This window comes from Podarcis erhardii (genome assembly GCF_964252035.2).
Source record: "Podarcis erhardii genome assembly, chromosome: 7".
In the NCBI taxonomy this organism is placed as follows: Eukaryota; Metazoa; Chordata; class Lepidosauria; order Squamata; family Lacertidae; genus Podarcis; species Podarcis erhardii.
In genome coordinates this window covers 17,657,976-17,679,482 of record NC_138511.1, presented here as the reverse complement: position 1 = coordinate 17,679,482, position 21,507 = coordinate 17,657,976, and the positions used below count along the sequence as shown (strand labels likewise).

Genomic DNA, 21,507 nt, shown 5'->3' with positions numbered 1-21,507 from the left:
GGGGAGAACAGAAGGTCTTACCTGCACTTGGGGCTGCTTTGGGTGACTTTCCAAGTACAGGGAAATGTGTGTGTTTGGGATGGAGGCTTACAGCGCGCATGCGCCATCAAAGTTGCCCTGATCCGGGATTTTTTTTCCCCTCCTCTCGCTCGCTTCCCTTTTGCTTTGATTATTGAATTTTCCTATTTCTACCGGGGGTGCAGGCGGCGCGCAAAACCCGGACTGGAATCCGGGCACCATCTGACACCCCCCCCCCCGCCCCACGCGAGCTTTCCGCGGGTTGAAAGCTAGGGAGAAAGGGGGACTTCGGAAGAAAAAAATGGGAAGGAAAAATAGAGAGGAGGAAAAAGGCATGGAACGGACTCGCAAGGAACTCCAGCTGAGGAGGGGCGCCTGCAAAACCCGGACTGGATAAAAATACACTGGCAAGATTGGTTGTTGTTGTTGTTGTTGTTGTTGTTGTTGTTGTTGTTGTTGTTGTTGTTGTCCTCCTGCCTAAGAGCAATTGCTCTTCTTTCCAATCCATCTCCCCTCCTCACTCTGCCTGTGACCCTTTTCAGCACAAAACCAAGGTGACCATTATCAACCTTGTGTTCCTTCCTTAGACTTTTGACGGATTTCATAAAACTGAAGAGTGAAATAATAATAATAACAACACCAGGTGGGATCTAAGTTTATGACTGGGTTTCCTGTATTGTATGAAAACCCATTGCTGGCCACCTTGCTCTTTAATATTTAGAATTACAATTCCATATTATTAGTTATGATGTATACATATATTGATGCTCTGTTGGACTTAAGTGCACACACATCTTGAATCTTTATTCTGAGTTAACGTAAGAGTTTAGTAACAACTGTCCTGTCTTTTTGTAGTTTTGGATTTGAATACATTCATTTATTTAATAAAAGCATTTAAAATGTTTATAAAAGTATTTAAACCCCGCCATCTCATAAAACCGCGGGAGCGGCATACTATTATATGTAAACAATGAAACGGGGTGGGAAACCATCTTGGTATATCTCAGTACCGTACCTTTCTTTTCTTGGTAAGTGGTTCTAATTTATTACCTGTGGGTCTTTGCTGACATAAAGGCTGACCTCCTGTACCACAAGTGAATAGGCTTTTCTTCCTGAAAATTTACAGTTCTATGGTAATAATTGTGAAAGGAAGACCAATAGTGTCTGATAGGAACAGCATATCATTTCAGGGTGACTATCAACCCTGGAAACACCTTCTTATGGCTGCCAGAATGTTCCTCCATGCTGCCTAGGAGCTGTAGAGAAAGGGTTTATACAGCCTGTAAGTGGACAACAGACAGGATGCTTCAATCCCTTTTGGGCAGGCAGCCTCTGCTCATGCTGCTACTTAAAAGAAGTAGATTGGGCCAAGTGGGGATCCCTGGCTAGGCAAGGCAGGGATTTTGATCCCTGCAAGGTTCTTGGGTATGGGCAGGAATGCAATGTGTCCTGATATTGCCACACAACAAAATATGCAACCCCAAGCCACGGCTGTCCCACTTGCAGCCATGAGCAAGTGGTCCACAATTTAGGGCTTATCCAACCTTCACAGCCCCACCTGAAGATGCTTGGAACAAAACCTGAGATGACATGCTGGCACATTTTATGTGCAAAGTACATGTTCTGCCACCAAGTTATGACCCTTCTTTTTTGGGGGGGAGGAAGGTAGGTAGGTAGGTAGGTAGGTCTTTCTGGAATACAAGCAAAAAGGTATAACCCCTTGCTTCCAGGTGGAGGACATTCCACAGCATTGGGGCCATGGCTACAAAGGCGCTGCTTTATTGTACCAGAGACCCCCACTTCTTCAGGTCCATGGGCAAATTTTTACTTTTGAGCAAGGGCTATGGGTGCTGCCCCCTTTGGCCATTTCTGCCCCACTGCCAAGAAACAGAAACACGTGTGCACACACACTCTACTTTTCCAAGAAGTCTAGGTGAAAATCGGATCTAGTGTAAAGCACGTAGAGCTAAGGAAGTGGGAGATAGTGCACCCCTTCCAACTTCCTCCTTCAGCTCTATGTCCTTCTCAAGCAACCACCTTCACCATCTCATGACCAAGCAGGCGGGGAGGGTGCTCAGAAGTTTCATGGGCACCATGAAGGCATCATGGTTGAGGCTGGAGCTCAAAGGGTTCCATGGGACATGTTTTATTGGAGCTGGGGCAGATGCAGGCATCCGGATTTCCTGCTGCAGGGGCACCATGGTGTTTCTTTTTTCATTGCTCCTCCCAGTGGTCATTCCTCTGGTCACTGCTGTGGATACACAACCTGACTGTCTTCAGGCACTCCAGTCATCTGCAAGGGATTCCCACACAGTGGGGTTGATGTTGCCAGCCTTCATGTCACGTGAGGGTTCTCAAATTTCAGCACTGCCCTGTGATGCCAAAATTCGGAGCTCCTATCTTCTTGCCTTCCATTCTACATCATATTTGCAATGCCCCTGCAGTGCTCCCCTAAATCCGCCTCTGTTTGCAGACATCTTTGTAACACAGAGTTGGTCGGCCAACAGGCCTAGTGCCTGAAACCAGGTCCCTGTAAAGCACATCTTTGCTATCTTCAGTTCCGTGGCCAAGACAGCATAGAAATCGCTGGGATAGAAGTGTGAACAGAAAGTGGGACTGGACTTGGGAGAGCATGGAATTAGGATTGCGTGTACCTCCCCGCCCTGCACTCCAAAATTAATGGAAGCCCTCACCACATCTTGTGAATGACATGCTGTATGAGGAAGGACTCTGTTCCATCTTGGAATCTACCACCAGTTGATTTCATTGGGAGATGAACGTTGCATTCCTAAACAAGTTTAGGAAGGGACTAAGCTGCACTGAGCACGTAAGGCTTACTTCTTATTCAATGTGAATAGATTGCACTCCAATACCATCTAATATGATGAGAAGGGAAGGAAAATGTCCCTGGACTTTATCAAACTAAGTCCTACTCAGAGCAGACTCACTGATATTAACAGATCAAAGTCATGCCCTTTCATTGCAATGGGTCTACTCTGAGTAGGGCCAAGATTTGATACAGCCCCCATCACTACATTGTTCACAGGAAAACATACCCGTTGTGGAGTCTAGTCCTCTCTCTTTGTGTGTGTCCCCCCCCCACACACCTCTGTCTATCTCCGTCTCTCTCTTCTCTGTATGGAAAAGCCAAATAAATGAACTGCTCAAAGAGCAGCAGCCGCTCTTCAGCATTAAATGTTGTCATATCTGCTTTCATTTCCAGCACACACACCCCCCGCACCTTATTGTCAGTTTACCAAAAGCAATTAGAGCATATCAGGGAACCACTGTTTGCCAAGTGCCATTTTCTCACATGAAACTTTTGCTCTTGGGTTACACATTATTTAAAAAAGAAGAAAGAAAGAAGACGAAAAAGTCTTAATCAGGCAAATATTTACCTGAAGGGCTAACCTCTCCCTCCTAAACCCCCCCCCACATCTCCACCCTGTTGCCTTCGCTGGTGAAAATGAGCAGAAAAAAGCATGCAGATCATGGATGGAAGCAAGCCAACTTGAACCAGATATAAAATTGGTCCTGTGAACTTCTTGAGTGGTGAGGTTATGTTGTTGCTGGTATGTCTCCAAAGATGGTTCGAAATAATAAATTAGAATGCCCCCTCCCGCAAACTGCAAAATCTGGATGCCGCACTTTAGGAAGAACAGACTAGAAGGAGTTCTGGGAAGGGCAACAAAGGTATGGAAAACAAGTCCAATGATGAAAGGTTGAAGGAACGGGGCATGTTGTATATACACCAGGGATTTAAAGTACATGACTTTCCCTCAAAACAATCCTGGGAACTGTGGTTTGTTAAGGGTTCTAGGAATTGTAGCTCTTTAAGGGGTAAACTACACTTCCCAGGATTCTTTGGGTGAAGCCATGTGCTTTAAATGTAAGGCATGGATGCATCCAGAGAAGGGAAGCAGGAGTGTGGGAGAAGGTGGACACACATGAAAACACTTTCCAAATACCTGAAGGGCTGTTACATTGAAGAGGGCAAGAGTTGTCTTCTGCCCAAGAAAGCAGGACTAGGTCTTAATTTGCAGGACAGAAGATTTCAATTGAACGTTAGTATACATTTCTTGATTGCAAGTATGGTTCAGCGGTGGACCCAGTTATAAGGTGGGAGGGGAGGAGATTCTCCATCAATGGACACGGAAGATCTACATACTCAACAGACTGATTGGAAACATACTCTTACTGAGTAAGGTTCTGGAGTGGGCTATCACTGAGCAAGTCTAGGCACTCTTGAATTAGATTGATTTTCTGGATTTACTTCAATTTGTGCCCAGTTCTCCTTCTTCATCATTGGTGTCACTGGAAGCATAAGTGGCCCAAATAGTCCATGCCATCTATCAAGGCTTTTCAGTGGTGCCCTCCCAATTGGTCTAATGCTCTCCCCAGCAAAGCATGCCTGGTACCGGCAATGAGAAATTTTTCAGTGCCAGGCAAGGACAGTTCTCATACATAATAATAGTGTGAATTGGATTTGGGGCTTTATTTGTTTTTGTGAACTGCCCAGAGAACTCGGCTGGATGGGTGGAATAGAAGTGTAATAAATAAAAATAAATAACTGATGGGGTTCCTACTTCATGCTGCTAGCATCCTGCAAACATTTCTTTGCAAGATTGCTTCCGTTTCTAATTAAAAGCTGAAGGTTGAATTTCAGCTGGCTGAAGAACTGTTGTTAAAGCTCAAGGTGAACCCGCATTGAGCCTATGCAGTCAGAAGTAAGCACCACTGAGTTCAATAGAACTTACGCCTAAGTAAACCATGCATAGGATTGCAGCCATGCTTATACAAATGAATTGGGTATAGTGTTACTTACTGCTGCTCTTTGTGGGTGGGGGTGTAGACAAATACATGGAGCAATACAGCTGCATTACTTTTTTGTCTCCCCTTTGGAGTATGGCTATGGACATTCCATGGCGCTGTAGCTACAGGGGCTGTCAGAAAGAGATCATACCACCAACATTGAGTCTTAAATGCATGGGTGTTCAGACTTCAGAAACCTGTGGCTTTACACATTTCTGAATGAATCACTGGTGCATACCCTCCTAGTGTCCCGATTTTCCAGGGACAGTTCTGGATTTATGAAAGCCATCCTGGCTCCTGATTTGATCCTGAAATGTCTCTATTTCCCTTGCCACTGCTGCTGCTTCCAAGCTCGGGGAAGAGGATGAGCCAGTGCTTGCCCTGCATCCCATGGCTTCTCCATGGCCGCCACTGCCAGTCTTCCCCCTTGCATAGGAGGAGGAGAGGCTGCGCCTGCTGAAACCCAGCCCTGTGTGATGAACTGGCTCTGAGGGGCAGGCAGAAGGCAGGGCTGCCCTGGGCAGGAAGAAAGGGGGAATGAAGTGGAGCGCAAGGAACCTTGATTTTTTTTTTTTTTTTAAAAAAGCTTTGTGTGTCCATTTCTAATCTTGTCCCTTCCTCAAATTATTATATTGGTGTGTGTTTTTCTTTTTGTAAATCTACCAAAGAATAAAAAATAAAATAAAATAAAATAAAATAAAATAAAATAAAATAAAATAAAATAAAATAAAATAATAAAATAAAATAAAATAAAATAAAATAAAATAAAATAAAATAAAATAAAATAAAGATTAAGGGGTTTTCTCAGGATGATGAAGGGTCAAAACAAAATTAAAAAATTCCTTCCAGTAGCACCTTAAAGACCAACTAAGTTAGTTCTAAGTTGGTCTTTAAGGTGCTACTGGAAGGATTTTTTTTATTTTGTTTTGACTATGGCAGACCAACACGGCTACCTATCTGTAACTGATGATGAAGGGTGTGTGTGCTGCTGATGTAGTGGTGATGGCACCTGCCCTTCTTCCGATAGGAAATGCTGTGCAGGTGGGGACAAAGATGACCCAAAAATGGAGGGTTGAGGAAGGTCAGTTGCAGTGGAGTGAGAAATGTCCCTATTTTCATCTGAGGAATATTGGAGGATATGCTGCTGCTCAAGGTTAGAGCCTTCCATGGACAGCAAAGCAGTCCCTAGGGTCTAGAGTGATTCCACCCAATAGACTGTTCCTTCTTTCCCCTTGACATAGAAGGGCTATCAAAATGTCCATGTCAGGCTGAGAATTTGCCTGGGCAGCAGCTGCATCCACTGTATCCGGAATCGTGGCACATGGCTTCTGGTTCCTGGATCTCACTCCACATCTGGCTGCAGCCTGATACTGCCACTCTCCTTTTCCTTTTGCTCTTTAATTTTATGCCTACAAAACACAGACATCTAGTTGCGCTAGATACAATTCCACAGACATGGCAAAATATCTGTGATCCTGAACGTTAACTTTGTTAGGTTCTCCGGTTGCATAGTTGAAATGTTCATCCGCTGACAAAGTCCTTTGCATCTTTGAGACAGGATGTTCTTTCTAATTGCTTGTTAATTAGGCCTCTCACCGCCCTGCTGAGGCAGGTGTCCTTTTATTGTTTGTTCCCATTTCACAGGTTCAGAAACCAACGCATGCTATTGCTCAAGGCCACACCTTGAGTCAGGTGCAGAGATGGGAAAGGAACTGACAGGAGAGAGACACACACACAGAGAGAGAAAAGTGCCTGGACTGCCACTCCTTGTCTGCAAGGCATTGGATCCAACTCTACCTTTCTTCCAAGAGGAAGATCTGAAGACTCTTTCATCCAACAGATCTAGGGTCTACAGCAAAAGGCCAAGGAGGGATAGAGCTAGATCAAATTGGCCTCCAGAAATGATCCAGAGTGTTCTGCTCTGGGATTTAGATTAAGGAGATGAGGGAGCCTTAGATTGACAGGAGGCAAGAGCCTATGCATTATTATATTCTTGCAAGCAGTTAATAAAGTCAGCAAACATATGATCGTAAATTAAACAAATGTATTTCAATCAAAGAGAAAATAAGCATGGAATATTCACTACACTCATTTCTTTTTCTTTCTTTCTTTCTTTTTTTAAAAAAACTTTTTCCATTGGCATTGGCAAAGTCATTAATTATGGCAAAGGGCTCAAAATGGCATACATACAGGAATCTCCCTTTCACCCCAGCCTCACAACAATAACAACAACCGTATAATTGTCTCCCAGGTTCAAGGCTGACCTGGGATACTGAGAGCCTAAAAAGTAGGAGGACCTAAGGTTATATAGCCTTATTACTCCTAATGGTTAATCTGGCCCTACCTGCAGGATGCTGGGCTAGATGGGCCTTTTAAGCCTGTTCCAAAGGGGCTCCTCTTCTGTCCCAGTTCTGATGTTGATTAAGGCACATGGAATACTCCTCGAATATATGACACCCCATGACTGCAGGGTCACCAGTTATGCAGCCCCCAACAAAAGAGATGACGGGGGAGGGGCTATTTCCATGAAAATTTGCATATGGCAATTTGCACGTGCAAATGTAAAAGTAATTACTATGATTTAAACAGAAATGCAATATATCTCACCATGGATAAGAAGACACCAGGTGACATGTGTGCCTGGTCGGCTGTCCAGATGCAAACTGTTAATGGGCAACTTCAGGGACCCCACCTGCTCTCCCTCCTTAGGGTGGCTTATCTTTAAACCAGGCTTGGATTGGAGAGTCCTTCAAACAGAGGACAACTTCAAACAGACCACGGCTCCTAAAAGTGGCCAATAATGACCACCTCTCACCCTGGGGGCGGGGTGGGAGTATTGGGATTGTGCAATACTTTTCAACTCGGGGGTTGAAAAGTGATCAAAAAGGGCCTAGGAAGCAAATGTTTAATAAGGAACTTTGAGCCATGGAAATAAAGAGCAAGGGCATGTACAGAGTGCACCCCTTTCGCCAAGGAGGAACATCTGTATTTAAAAAGAGGATGCCACAATACAACAGCATCCTCAGGCCTTACTGTTTTTATAGTTTAACAAAAGTGTGCAGAGCTTCACTTTTCAAAGTGGTTGTTGATGACACATGGATATTTATTTCCTTTCTCCAAGCGTTTGGATTGGGGTCAATGACAACTTTATAGGCTCCTCCAGGAGGCAATGAACTCAGAGGTTTGGGAAACCCTGATTCATAGAGGACTGTCCTGTGTAAAGTAGTGCACATGGCCACCCAACATTTTCCCCCCAGGTATATGATACATGGCTTTGATTCCTGATTAAGTGTTAGACTGTCATAAAAGTGGCAGGAGTGGATGGTCACCTGGAAGGCTAAATTGGAAGCATTATTTATGGTGCAAACAATAAAGTGGTGAGGGCCACAGGGAGAGAGAGAATAGATAGAAAGAAAGAAAGAAAGAAAGAGAGAGAGAGAGAGAGAGAGAGAAAGAAAGAAAGAAAGAAAGAAAGAAAGAAAGAAAGAAAGAAAGAAGCCCATATCCAGGCCAACCAATGTTGGGTAATGACAAAGTCATTTTCCTTTTATTATTTTTCAGTAGGGTACATATGTTGGATGCCTGTTCCATTTTTCCTCCGGGGCTCGCTCCCAGCTCTCCTTGGATGGATGGATGCTGCCGATTTCATACCAACACTTTGAGCAGATAAGGAGGAGGCTGCTAGGCCCTCCACATGTAAAATGGCCGCTTCTGCTCAGTTAATTGTTCTTGTGAGGAGCTGATGAATGTCGGGGGGGGGGGGGCTAGTTCCACGGTTCGCTTGAGCAGTTCAATTCCATTTAGTAAGCCCTTAGCCACTTTTCAGCTTTCAGGTAAGGTGAGGGAAGAATTTGGAGCCTGTCCCTCCTCTTTTAAGGTGGCCTTGCCAACGGATGATTCTGAACGGTTCATGGTGCCTTGATCCTGGTCAGGAAGACTTAGAATGCAACAGCAGGAAGTTGATCAGATGGGGATGCATTTATAGGAGTCAGGCTGAACCACAGGACCTGCTTTGACCACTGGTGGTGGTTGACCTGCCTGGTTTCTCCACCAGAGTCTGGTGGACAGAGACACACATGGAATTCCTGCCTATGGCATTCCTCGGGTTTCAGATCCAGGGCTTGAGATTTGGGGTTGTAATTAATAGGCCTATGTTAGTCATGTCCATTGATTTTAATAGGCCTGTATAGGACTAATATTCAATACAGGCCATTTGGTTCAAATTCTAGCTCAGGTATCATCCTACTAGAAGGGAGTGGCTTTGTGCAAATTACTCTCTTTTAGCATTAAGGTGAACCATAGAGGGGAAGGGTAACAACCAGGGACTGGACAACCAGACCCACAGGAGAGGGGAGTGCTCTTGTGCTTGGGTCCTCCTTGAGGGTTTCCCACAGCATCAGCTACTGCAATAACTGGATGCTGGACTCAACTGGCCGGTGGGCTGACCCAGCAGCCTCTTCTAATGCTCTTCTTAGACCCATACACTGTATGGCTTGTCCTTTTGCATATTTACTCTTGCAGTTTTTAATGTGTCTTATTCCCAAACTGCACCCTTGTTTCCTGTGCCACTACAGCAGCATGCCAGAAGAAGGAGCTGCTGACTGCTTTTGTCAGACTGTAGGTCAACAGCAGAGCATCTGCTTTGCATGTAGAAGGTCTTGAAATTCAGTTCCTTGCATCTCCAGGCAAGACTGGGAATGGCTCCTGATGCAAACATTGAAGGGCCCCTGCCAGTCAGTGTAGACATTACTGAGATAGATGAACCACTGGTGTGACTTCCTGTGTGCCATGTTGCTTTGGTTACATGCTACTGAACCTGCTGGTCAGAGGGTCGTATTGCAGTTTCTAGTTCAGTGGTGGTCAGATAATACAAAGGGACAGCATAAAACCTCAAGGTTCCTTCCTGGATCCTTGGTGTGAGCAACTTTCTGCTCACACTAAGAGTCCTTCCAGACGTCCTTTATATTGTGCATTCCTGATTTGTGCTCATGGTGGTATCAGGGTGGTGTTATGCGATCCCACTTTCAATACTGTTCGCACCTGCAAAACGTTTGGCAGTGGACATGCCACTTTGTTTTCAGTTAGTGCAAACCCCACAGCTTCTAGTCAGTGCAAATCCCACTTTTCCTACCACAAATACTCCACGTTTGGTTTTTCTCCCACTTCTATAGTGCAAGTGTGCCCCTCCAGGTGACTGCATGTGGTAACACTGGGGAAGCATCACAGAGCAACTGATACAGCAGAACGATGTGTGGACAGTTCAGTATAAACCCACACTCAAGCAGTAGTATTGCATCAATGACATGTTCCAAAAGACACCCACAAAAAACTCCAGTTCACAGAGGCCCTAAATAAGCTTTTCTAACTAACCATGCCTTGCATAGCCTCCCTCACATGTCTTCTTATCTCTCCTACTTAGGTTTTGCACGAGACTAGTTCGAAAGTGACCCTGTTCTGAATTTTATATCTGGCAGCCTTACATTGCTCACTCCCCACCCCCCTTCCCATTTGCCTTCTTGCACACTCAGTTGCTGCAGCAGCTGAGGTGAAAAAACAGAAGATTACAGGAGGCTCGATATCCCACTTTGCCACTCATTCACAACAAACAAAGAGCAATGATTGATGATTAAAAATGCATTCTCTGGGCTTGTTTTCCTTTGTTTTACCATTATGGAGATATTATAAATACGGAATACTAATCAAATCAGACCTGGCGGGACCTCAAAGACCTTCATGTGATCTGAGGGCTCGGATGAGCCTCAAAGTCTTTGTCTCAAGCCTCCCTGCCCTCCAAGGATACCTAGGGGCAAGGAATTGTGCAGGTGTGTTGCTAGTTAGGGAGGGGGCGGTTTTGTCTGGTTTTCCTCTTCTGCAAAGGCTTTTCATTGCAGTGTGCCCCCCAACATATATTTCAATGCATGGGGCAACCCAGTCAGATGGGTGGGGTACTACTACTACTACTACTACTACTACTAATAATAATAATAATAATTATAGAACATTTTTCAGCCTGAGGACTCAATTCCTCCAGACTGGATTATTGTAACTCGCTCTACGTGGGGCTACCCTTGAGACTGACCCAGAAACTCCAGCGGGTGCAGAATGCCGCAGTGAGACTCCTTACAGGGTCCTCGCTGTGAGATCACATTCACCCAGTGCTATACCAGCTGCACTGGCTCCCGGTGGAGTACAGGATCAGGTTTAAGGTGCTGGTTTTAACCTTTAAAGCCCTATACGGCCTAGGACCCTCGTACCTACGGGACCGCCTCTCCTGGTATGTCCCACAGAGGAACTTACGGTCTGCAAATAAAAACATCTTGAAGATCCCAGGCCACAGAGAGGTTAGGCTGGCCTCAACTAGAGCCAGGGCCTTTTCGGCCACGGCTCCAATCTGGTGGAACGCTCTGTCACAAGAGACCAGGGCCCTGCGGGACTTGACATCTTTCCGCAGGCCTGCAAAACAGAGCTGTTCCACCAGGCCTTTGGTCAGAGCGCAGCCTGACCCCCCTCCTCTGGCAATCTGCACAGAATTTTGCTCATTGGTTGCCATAAATTTGATTTTAATTCATTTTTATAATGAAATGTTTTTAGAATCATTGGATTATTTTGATTGTTGTTAGCCGCCCTGAGCCCAGCTTCAGCTGGGGAGGGCGGGATATAAATAAAATTTATTATTATTATTATTATTCCCTTGGTGGGGGAGATGCCAGAACTGGCCAGGGCCAGACACAAAAAGTGGGTGGAAGAATGGATGTGGTGGTGATCTTTGTACAATAGATTACATTACAAGCACAGGAAGCTGCCATGTACTGTCCATTTAGCTCAGTACTGTCTACCACCATTAAGCTATGGCCTTTCTCTCTACATCAACAGAAACAAGCAATGGCATAATAAACAGACAGCTCCTTAGAGGAGGTGGGTTTAGCAGCAAACCCAGATCAACCAACCTCAGAAGACCTCTGCATGCTGCTGAGACAACAGCTGTGCTTGGGCAAGTTCTAGCCAGTCACAGTGACCTGTCCAGGGTCCTGACAGACTGTGCTTTACATTACCGATTGCAATCCTGCACAACCTAACTTTGGCTTCTGATCTACTGGACCAAACTTGTACTCCATCAGCTACAATCCCAGTCTTCTGGATATTACCTTGCCTTTATGGGATGTGCCATTGCTACTTCAACCCAGCCTGGGAAACTCATGCCAACCTATGATATGCCCAGCATATCATAAGAAGTGTACTAGGTAGACAGAATGATGTAAGACAGTATTTCTTTGTGAAACATGTAATTAATGGATGAAATTCACTACAACAAAAGAAGCTGGCAGTCACCTGGCTGGCCTACATATATGTATTGAGGTCACCTTTGGAGAGGCCAGCCCAACATGCCTTTTCCTTGTCTCCATCACCTGATGAAGAGGAATCCAACTCCTTGTCCTTGACACTGCTTATCCTGAGATAGGGTTGGCAGTGACCAGAGTGTCACATTCTGTGTAGTGACAGCCCATATAACTCCCTACCCAGGGAGGCCCACTTGGCCTCCCAACGATGTTATCCTGTTATCTTGTTTTCATAAGCCACCCTGGAAATTTTATAGGACGTGGTATGTTCACATTCTGGGATGACATGATCAAACAAATGTACAAGCAAACAAGGGGGCAGAATGTGGGTTGGTAATATAAACTGTGTAGGGTGTCCTACTTTACAGAGGACTGTCCTCTATTTGAAGGTGTCCCCTTTTCGAAGGGCTGCAGTCTAATCCAAGGTTGGTTTAAAGATAAAGAGACATGAGGGGGTGCATCAGCCAAAGGAGGCACACAAGTTATCTGGTCAGTCTTTCCTGCCTTGTCTCAAGAGGCAATGGAGTGCACCTCTGGGGGTGAAGTTAATATTTAGAGTCCATGATAGTCGTATCTCAGCGGGAAGGGAGGCCACCACCCAAAAACCTCCCTCTTCTCTGTGGTGGGGCCATTTTGGCCACATAATCAATGGCACTTACAGTCTGATCATCAGAAACAGAAGGAATGGTACTTGAGTATACAGGTCTAGAAAAGTAATTATTATGCTCTTATGGGTATTATTATTACTATTACTTATTAAATTTGTATACCACCCTTCATCTGAAGATCACAGGGAGGTTTACAATATAAAAACACAAAAATACATATCGCAATAACAAACAAAAACAATATCCCTTCCCAGTTTGAAAGGCCATAGATTGTTAAATTAGACAAAGGCCTGAAAGAATAGGAATGCTTTCACCTGGCACCTAAAGGTGTATAATGATGGCGCCAGGCAAGCCTCCCTAGGGAGAACATTCCACAAATGGGAAGCCACCACAGAAAAGGCTTGTTCTCATGTTGCCACCCTCTGGACCTCTTATGGAGGAGGCACATGAAGAAGGCCCTCAGATGTTGATTGCAGAGTCTGAGCCGGTTCATATGGGGAGAAGCAGTGCTTGAGGTACTGCAGTCCTGAGCCATTTAAGGCTTTATAGGTCAAAACTAGCACTTTGAATTGGGCCCGGAAACTATCTGGCAGCCAGTTTGTTCAGGCCAGGAATGGCATTATATGCTCAAACCATCTTGCCCTGATGTGCAGCTTGGACAATGAATTTTGGGCTAGCTGAAGTTTCAGAACAGGCAGCCCCATGTATAACATGTTGCAGTAATCCAACCTAGAGGTTGTAATACATCATCAATATGCTTTAAATGTGTGGTGTGAATGTGACATGGTGACATACATGCCATACGTTTAAAGCACATTTACAGTATACCCCTTTAACAGTCATGTCTTCTCCCCAAAGAATTCTGGGAATTGTAGTTTACCTCTCACAGAATTAGAATTCACAGCAAGCTTAATGAATGGCAATTCCCCATATTTCTTTGGGAAAGGAAGCCATGTGCTTTTATAGATGCTTTCAATGTGTGATGTGTGTGTGGGGGGGGGGGGCTGTTTAAGCCAGGAATGATTCTTTTACAAAAAATACCGGTACTTCCCTGAAAGGTTTATTTTCCACCCCTAAAGGATTAAAGGTCCTTTTAAAGTATTCCTTAAACCATTTCCCGCTGCCAAAAACGGAAAATAAAAACAACTACTGGGAATATAGATGTGGAAAAATCTGGAGAGGCAACAGCTAATGGCCCTATCAGGGTGGGGAAGGCAATTGACTGCTATTTAAAATGGCCTTGTGTTCCATTTCAATGTTATCACCCCCGATAAGCAAAATACATACATATATTATGTGCTTTTTTCATGATAAAAAAAGCAAAGTACAATAAATGAAAGCAGAAAAAGGCAACAGTATCTAAACCAAGTTGCCTAAGAGAACAGGTGCATGTGCATTTGGGGTACATAAAAAGGGCTGGGGGAGAGAGAGATTTGGTTCCTCTCCTCTCCCAAACAGCTTGCGTCTTCCTTGAGCTGTGAGCTGGAGTTACTGTAAACACGGCCTTCTAAAGTCATCGAAAAAGTTCAGCACCCCATGCAGGATGGCTCAGCTTACACTATCTAATTTTTCTTTGTGACTTAATACATTTGAGATATCGTTTGCTATCATGAGACCTGAGAAATCCATTTATTCACCCAATCAGCTCATGGCAAGCCCTCCTTCCTTTAAGATTCCCTCCCCTCTCTGTCCGCCACCTCCTTGTTTATTATTGATCATTTACACACAGCTCCTTTTCTAAAGATATAGAGTCCTTTGCAGTTTGTCTACTGCTTGGCCCCCGCCAGCAAAGCAAGCCCAATCCCTTCCCTTTTCACAGAAGTTTGCTTTAAACATTGGATGTTCCTCATGGTAAAGTATACATTGTAAGACCTGTGTCTCGAAAAGCATTTGACCGCCTCTCAGAAAAGTGTTTTGCCAGTGCCAATAGACAGAATAAGTACTTGCTTAGGGTACCAGCAAAGCAGGGGCACAAAAAAGGGTGTTCTTCCTCAATTTTTCTCTTCTCATTATGTCTCCCCACCTAAACCAGGGCCATCTGACTAACATAATGAAAGGAAATCAGATTCTGTCACATGTTGCAATAAATCAGTTCTTTTTTAAAAAATGTTTTTTTTACAATTTTGTCTCAAACCACTGAGCCTAGGACTTGCTGATCAGAAGGTCGGCGGTTTGAATCGCTGTGACAGGGTGAGCTCCCGTTGCTCGGTCCCTGCTCCTGCCAACCTAGCAGTTCAAAAGCATGTCAAAAGTGCAAGTAGATAAATAAGTACTGCTCCGGCAGGAAGGTAAACGGCGTTTCCATGCGCTGCTCTGGTTCGCCAGAGTGCTGGCCACATGACCCGGAAGCTGTACGCCGGCTCCCTCGGCCAATAAAGCGAGATGAGCACCGCAACCCCAGAATCGGCCACGACTGGACCTAATGGTCAGGGGTCCCTTTACCTTTACTATACTTGAGACTATCCATTGCTGTCTGCGTAACAGCCCTGTGAGGTAGGTTGAATAGAGAGATCATGGCATGCCTGAGGCCACCCAGTGAGCTTCACTAGGTCTCCTTGGTGCATCCATTGCACCAGGTAATGTGCTATACACACCTCAGCATGCTTCAGATGCACCCTCAGTGCCACTTGGATACACCGAGACTGACCAAAAAAGTTCTGACCAATGGATGGTAAGGCCTTTAAGCACCTGATCAGTTAATCAATCCTTTTTCGATAGATCTGCAAAGCTTCAGGGAAGGTGCTTTTCAGAGATTCCTGAAAAACTCAGGTTCCTGAAGCTCAGATGAAACAGGCTGATGGTGAAACTGCAAGCATGTCATAAAAGCAATTACTGAAAACGTAAAAGGTGTCTGCTGATAACCTGTCACAGCACCAGGTTCTTTGCGTGTTAAACCAAACACCAGCAGAAAAAGATGCACTTTGCAGCTCTTTCCAAAAGGAAGCAAAGAGGTAGAGCGTTGCACTTGAGGGATGACAGTTGCTCCAGAGCCTCGGGGCAGTAAAGGCCTGGCTTGTACCAGGTGCCATGGCCTGTGCTGATGGAAAACAAACCAAGGTCTGGCAAAAGGAACACAACTGTCATGGCGGCTGACATGGCAACCAGAGCACAAAGGTAGAAAACCTGCTTGGCATGCAGAAAGAAATTCAATCTCTGGACTCTCCAGACAGGACTGGAAAATAGTTGCCTCAAACCCCAGAGTCAGGGCCTAATTTTTTGGCTTGTATCCACATCAAGGGATCTCTCTCTCTCTCTCTCTCTCTCTCTGTGTGTGTGTGTGTGCACGCACATGCGCACATGTAACGGGGGCGGGGAGCGTTTCCACCAGGGCCACAGAATACGTATGGAGAGGAGATCACAGAGCTGCCATCCCAACACCCTTAACAAAATACAGTTCCCAAGATTCCTTGGGAAGGGGGAGCCACGTGGTTTCAGTATATGATGTGGATGTGACCTGCCTGTCCCTGCCTCAGATCCCTTGTAGGGAGCAGGGGAAGAGTCTCCTGTTACACTTGCCCACTTGCCTAACCTTCTTTGCACAGGGTCCTGCTGGTGACAGAGCATGTGTGCTGGGCTCTAGGAGGTCAGGAGGATTTCTCACTCTCCACCCCCTTCTCTGAGCACAAAGGGGCTGGAATTTCCTCCTTTCCAAGAAAAGCCAGTTGCAAAGTGCTCTCTGCACCCAGGGAAACAATGCCTTAAAAAGGACTTCAAAAAGAGGGATTATTTGTCATCTGGAAGGGCTATAAAAAGAAGCACTTCTCAAGTACTGAGTGTGAATACCATTACTTTACAGATTCAAGAGGGGGGGGGGAGGCAGATAACCTTGTGGAGACCTGACCTTCAAACAGGTCCAAATAACATTTTTTCCCCAAGTCCCCTCTCTCTCCTTTTTCCAACTGTACACAGAGAAATATTAACAATGTGAAATAAACCCAAATGTACTCAGAGGTATCTGTCCTTATAAATTAGCTACATATATGATCACACCTTGACCATATAAACTGCATTATTTTAAATATTCACACAAATAACAAATGAAAGAGACACTTGCTCTGGCTTGGTCTGGTACATAGATGTATCCCGCATAGTAAGGTAAAGGTAAAGAGACCCTTACCATTAGGTCCAGTCGTGGACGACTCTGGGGTTGTGGCACTCATCTTGTTTTATTGGCCGAGGGAGCCAGCGTACAGCTTCCGGGTCATGTGGCCAGCATGACTAAGCCGCTTCTGGCGAACCAGAGCCGTGCACGGAAATGCCGTTTACCTTCCTGCCGGAGCTGTACCTATTTATCTACTTGCACTTTGACGTGCTTTGACTGCTAGGTTGGCAGGAGCTGGGACTGAGCAATGGGAGCTCACCCCATCGTGGGGATTCGAACTGCTGACCTTCTGATTGGCAAGCCCTAGGCTCTGTGGTTTAACCCACAGTGCCACCCACGTCCCATCCCACATAGTAGGGTTCTTCTAATTCTGTCCCTGTCAGTTTTCCTTTTGGTTTGGCATGTACTGCATGAGAGTCTCTTCTCCTCTGTCTAGCTGGCTCCACCCCCCACCCCCCACGCAAAGCCCTTTCCTGGTACCAGGCATAGACTTCTCAGAGGATGTTCCAGACGCCCCACAGGCCCTCGAGGAACAGGCAGCCCCCCCAATCCAATGCCAATGATCCCTCCAGGCTGACACCTGATGAAAAACTCCTGGAACTGTCAGAGGAGGAGGTGGAGCTGCTTCTCTAGCCCCCAAGAGCACCAATGTCAAAAAGTTTGGGTCCAAACTGAAGAATGATGGCACAGGTCTCTGGTTCTTAGTCTCCTTGCCTTGCTGTGTTTGCCTGAACTGCCTGTGATATAGACCTTGCCTGACTTTGTCTCTGGATCGTGTTTTGACTCTGCTGCATCTACAGTACAACCTTGTCCCTGTTGGTGGAACTTATGGTAAGGTCTTTCCCGCCACCTGCTAAATGATCCTTTAAGTGGAGATGGTAGGGATGAATCCCGGGACCTTCTGCATGAAAACAAATGGCTGTACCACTGAGGTCAAGGCAGGTTTGAGGAATTTCAGCAGCTATAAGGACTCACCCACACTCCTGCTTGTTCTGTGACTAGAAAGCACAGATCAAAGAGGTTTTCCACTTGTCACATGCTTTCTAGGCATGGGTCCAAGCATTTAATCATTTGTTCCACAACTTTCCCTGGAAAACTCACTGTTTACCGCTGAATCGGAACCCATGGCAATCTACAGAAAAACCAATTGATGTTTGTTCCGGGACAAGCAGGTGTGTGGACGAGCCCTAAGAATCAGGGCTAGTCCATGACATTTTGCTGCCTGAGGCAGAGCAGCAAATGCCCTCCTAAGAACACAAGAAAAGCCTTGCTACTGGATCAGGCCAAATGCCCATCTAGTGCAGGATCCTGTTCTCACCATGGCCAGCCAGATGCCCCAATGGGAAGCCCACATGCAGGACCTGACTGGAACAGTAAGTTTCCCTTCATGCAGTTTGCAGCAATGGGAATTCAGAAACATATTGCCTCCGACAGGGGAGGTATAACACAGTCATTGTCAAGGCACATAGTCCATAATACCCAAGGCTAGTCAAGTAATGTTGACACCTGGGGCAGAAAAGCACCTCTCCCCATCCCTGCCAGTAAAAATTCAACAACAATCAATTAAATTTCCTAACATTTTGCTGCCCTTTCATGACACTGAAAATTAGTCGCCTGAGGCGGCTGCCTCATTCTGCCTTATGGTAGGGCCAGCCCTGACAAGAGGAGCTGGAAAAGGTCTTCTGTGGTCAGAGGATATGGCTTCATTACATTGTAAATCACTCTTTGCTGGTCTCCATGACCAACACATGATGTGCTGTAAGCATACCTTCGTAATTCATAAAGGTGGCCGAATGCTACTTTGCTTGGTGTGCAGTTTTGATTTATATATTTTTTTCAGCCCAGAGTACAACCCGAGTATAAAATCCTCCACAGTTCTACAAAAACAGTGAGTTCAGTTGATGATGATCATAGGGCATTTTTCTAGCTGTAATAAAAATTTGGCAAAACACTGAATGGTCTCATAGGAAGCTGTCAGACTGTGGCTTCATTTAGGTCAATATTGTCTACTGCGACTAGTGTACATTGCCCTGTGATTTTTGGATGAAGGGTGGTTTGATAGTAGTAGTAGTAGTAGTAGTAGTAATAATAATAATAATGATGATGATGATGATGATGATGATGTCATGTGACTAGCAGCAGTTCTTCAGGGTTGCTGACAAACTACTTTTCCAGTTCTACCTGGAGATGCCAGTGATTAGATCTGGGACCTTTTGCACACAAATCATGTGCTATACTCCTGAGCTACAGCTCTGGTGAGTCAAAGAGTGCAGCTTTGGCAAGATGAGATAAACACTTCTTAGATGTGGATTGGCTTCTGGCATTCACTTTTTGGGGAAGGGGGAAATTTGTTTGTTGCATCTGTGCATTAGACATGTTGCACGTCGATAAAGGTTGGCGAGCTTGCTTGATTTGTGGTGGAATGTGTGAAGTAGCCGATGGGCTCCTCTGGTCGCTTTCACACCATCCACACTATTCTAACAATTTCCAGCTTCTCCCAAAGAATCCTGGGAACTGTAGTTTGCTAAGGGTCTCCTTTCAACTCTCAGCACATTTAACAAACTTGGGGGGAAATCTATGTCTCTTGAAGTGGTATAGGAGTGCTTTAAATGTACGGTGTGGGTGTGGCATCTGTTTCGGTATAGGAGTGCTTTAAATGTACGGTGCGGATGTGGCATCTGTTTCAATTTTTGTTCAGAATGCAGATGTAGGGGTTAGGCAGCACCACAGTCTTAAATTTGGCTCTGCATATTTTCTGAACTGGTACAGAGAGATCAAGGGCCTTCTCAGAGGTGGTGGTTCTTTGACTGCAGAATTCTCTTTTCAAGAAGTTTTGCTTAGCAACTCAGTCATTCCATTTCAGAGCTGGGCAAATACCTTCTTATGCTCCCATATTTTCTAAGCATACTTTAACTTTGGTTTGGTTGGTTGCTTGTTTTAGAATGACTGCTTTTAACTATCTGGGTGCCTTTTAAAAAAATTGTTTATTTTTAATCTTGCAATTAAAAGGGGAGGGCAAAAAATGATGGTAATAACTAAGTAAATGAATACATTGGGTTTCAACCAATGTTAGTCCTACTCAGAGTAGATCTATTTAATAGATATGACTAAGGCTGTGTACACACCATGTATTTAAAGCATGCCCTGAATCCTGGCAACTCTAGTTTACTCCTTACAGAGCTATAATTCCCAGCACCCTTGACAAGGATTCTTTAATTTGAGATGGCAGAGATGAAGCCCAGGACCTTCTGCATGAAAACAAATGGCTTTAAGTGTATGATTTATACAGCCTAACCTAAGTCCATTAGTTTCAACATGCTTACTCTGAGTAGGACATACATGGATACACCCCATTATGCAAATAGTCTCATGTCATTATTTGATTCTTTGGAGCATTTTGGGATGAGGAAGAATCTTAAGATGTTCCTAAAGAAGAGACTTAACACAGAGAAGGCCAGGGTGGGGGAGTAGAGAAAAGGAGAAAGTTGGCACATACAGCTCTTTAGCCAAGCCGCCTGTTGCTGTCTTTGGAGAAGCAAGTCGCAGCCTTTGTGAGAATGAGACAGTCGGCAACTGCCAACTGCATGGTGAAAAACGAAGAGTCCTTTCACCCTCTTCTGAAGCTTCAGCTGCTGTGCTCTTTGCAGCTGCTGCTACTCCTGACATTCTGGTGAGGAAAACCAGTTGCGCAGCAGGAAAGGACTGAAGATATGGACTGACAAAACTCTGCTGCCCCCAGTGTGCCAAAGTTGTGATTAATATGAATTTGCCAGGGAGTGCATATGAACACCAGCCATTGTGCACACAGATGGCGCATCAGGGGAAATGTGCACCAATGAGGAAAGAGGGGGTCGTGCATATTTTGTGGTCGGTATGCCTAGTCTTCAAACAATGTTGGGGAATGTGTCCAGCTTGATAGGATAAACTAGGTATATCTCCAACACGGCCCAGTCACTATGCACATTCTTTGCTCAGGCAAAAGTGGTCCATGTGTGAAACTGCCATGTCTTCCAGCCTTTGATGCTGGAAGGGATGGTCTCAGATCAGGACTTCCAACAGCCAGGCACCAGCACCATACCTCCTGCAGCACAGCCACTCTGGTTCCTCAGTCAGCCTGGTCTGAAGGGTGTCATCCAGTCACCAGCCTGCCTGAGCATCACCTGATACCAACAGGCCAATCCCAGCCCACTAAACCCTATAAATCCCTGGCATTGGAGCTTGCTCCTCACTCTGAGCATGCTGCCCTGAGTGATTAGGTTCTGCTCCATTCTCCTTCCTGCTGCTGCTGCTGCCACCATCTTGGATCATGATGACTCCAGCCTGACTTTGGCCTCATGTGGCTTCTGATTTCTGAAATTGCTTTCTCAGAACTCTCCTACCCATACCTAGGACTCTAAATTCACTCTTGCCTGTGACCCTTTCTACTCTCTGCTGTCCTGCTTGACTACTCAGCCTCCTGCCATTTTCTCAGCATGTGATTTCCTCCAGTTCCTCAGCTAACTGGTTTCCCTGTTTTGGACTGTGCCCTTGTCTGCACCTCCTGCCTTTGATGTCTGGAGGTGATTGGCCAAGCCATGTGCACACAGTTTCTTCTTCAGACTGCTCATGGAGAGCACACAGCCCTTCCTTC

General features: G+C 45.3%; 1 protein-coding gene across 4 annotated transcripts in view; it reads right to left on the bottom strand.

Annotated features, from left to right (window-relative positions):
- The window catches only part of CASZ1 (castor zinc finger 1), a gene marked incomplete at its 3' end in the record, with an annotated part of 444,050 nt that overhangs the window by 305,670 nt on the left and 116,873 nt on the right, over positions 1–21,507 (bottom strand). For 2 of the 4 annotated variants that reach the window (XM_081870665.1, XM_081870669.1), the window contains exon 1: positions 22–881. The exons of the other annotated variants lie outside the window; for them this stretch is intronic. Of the gene's footprint in view, positions 1–21; positions 882–21,507 lie in introns of those variants that run through there. 4 annotated transcript variants of the gene reach the window in all.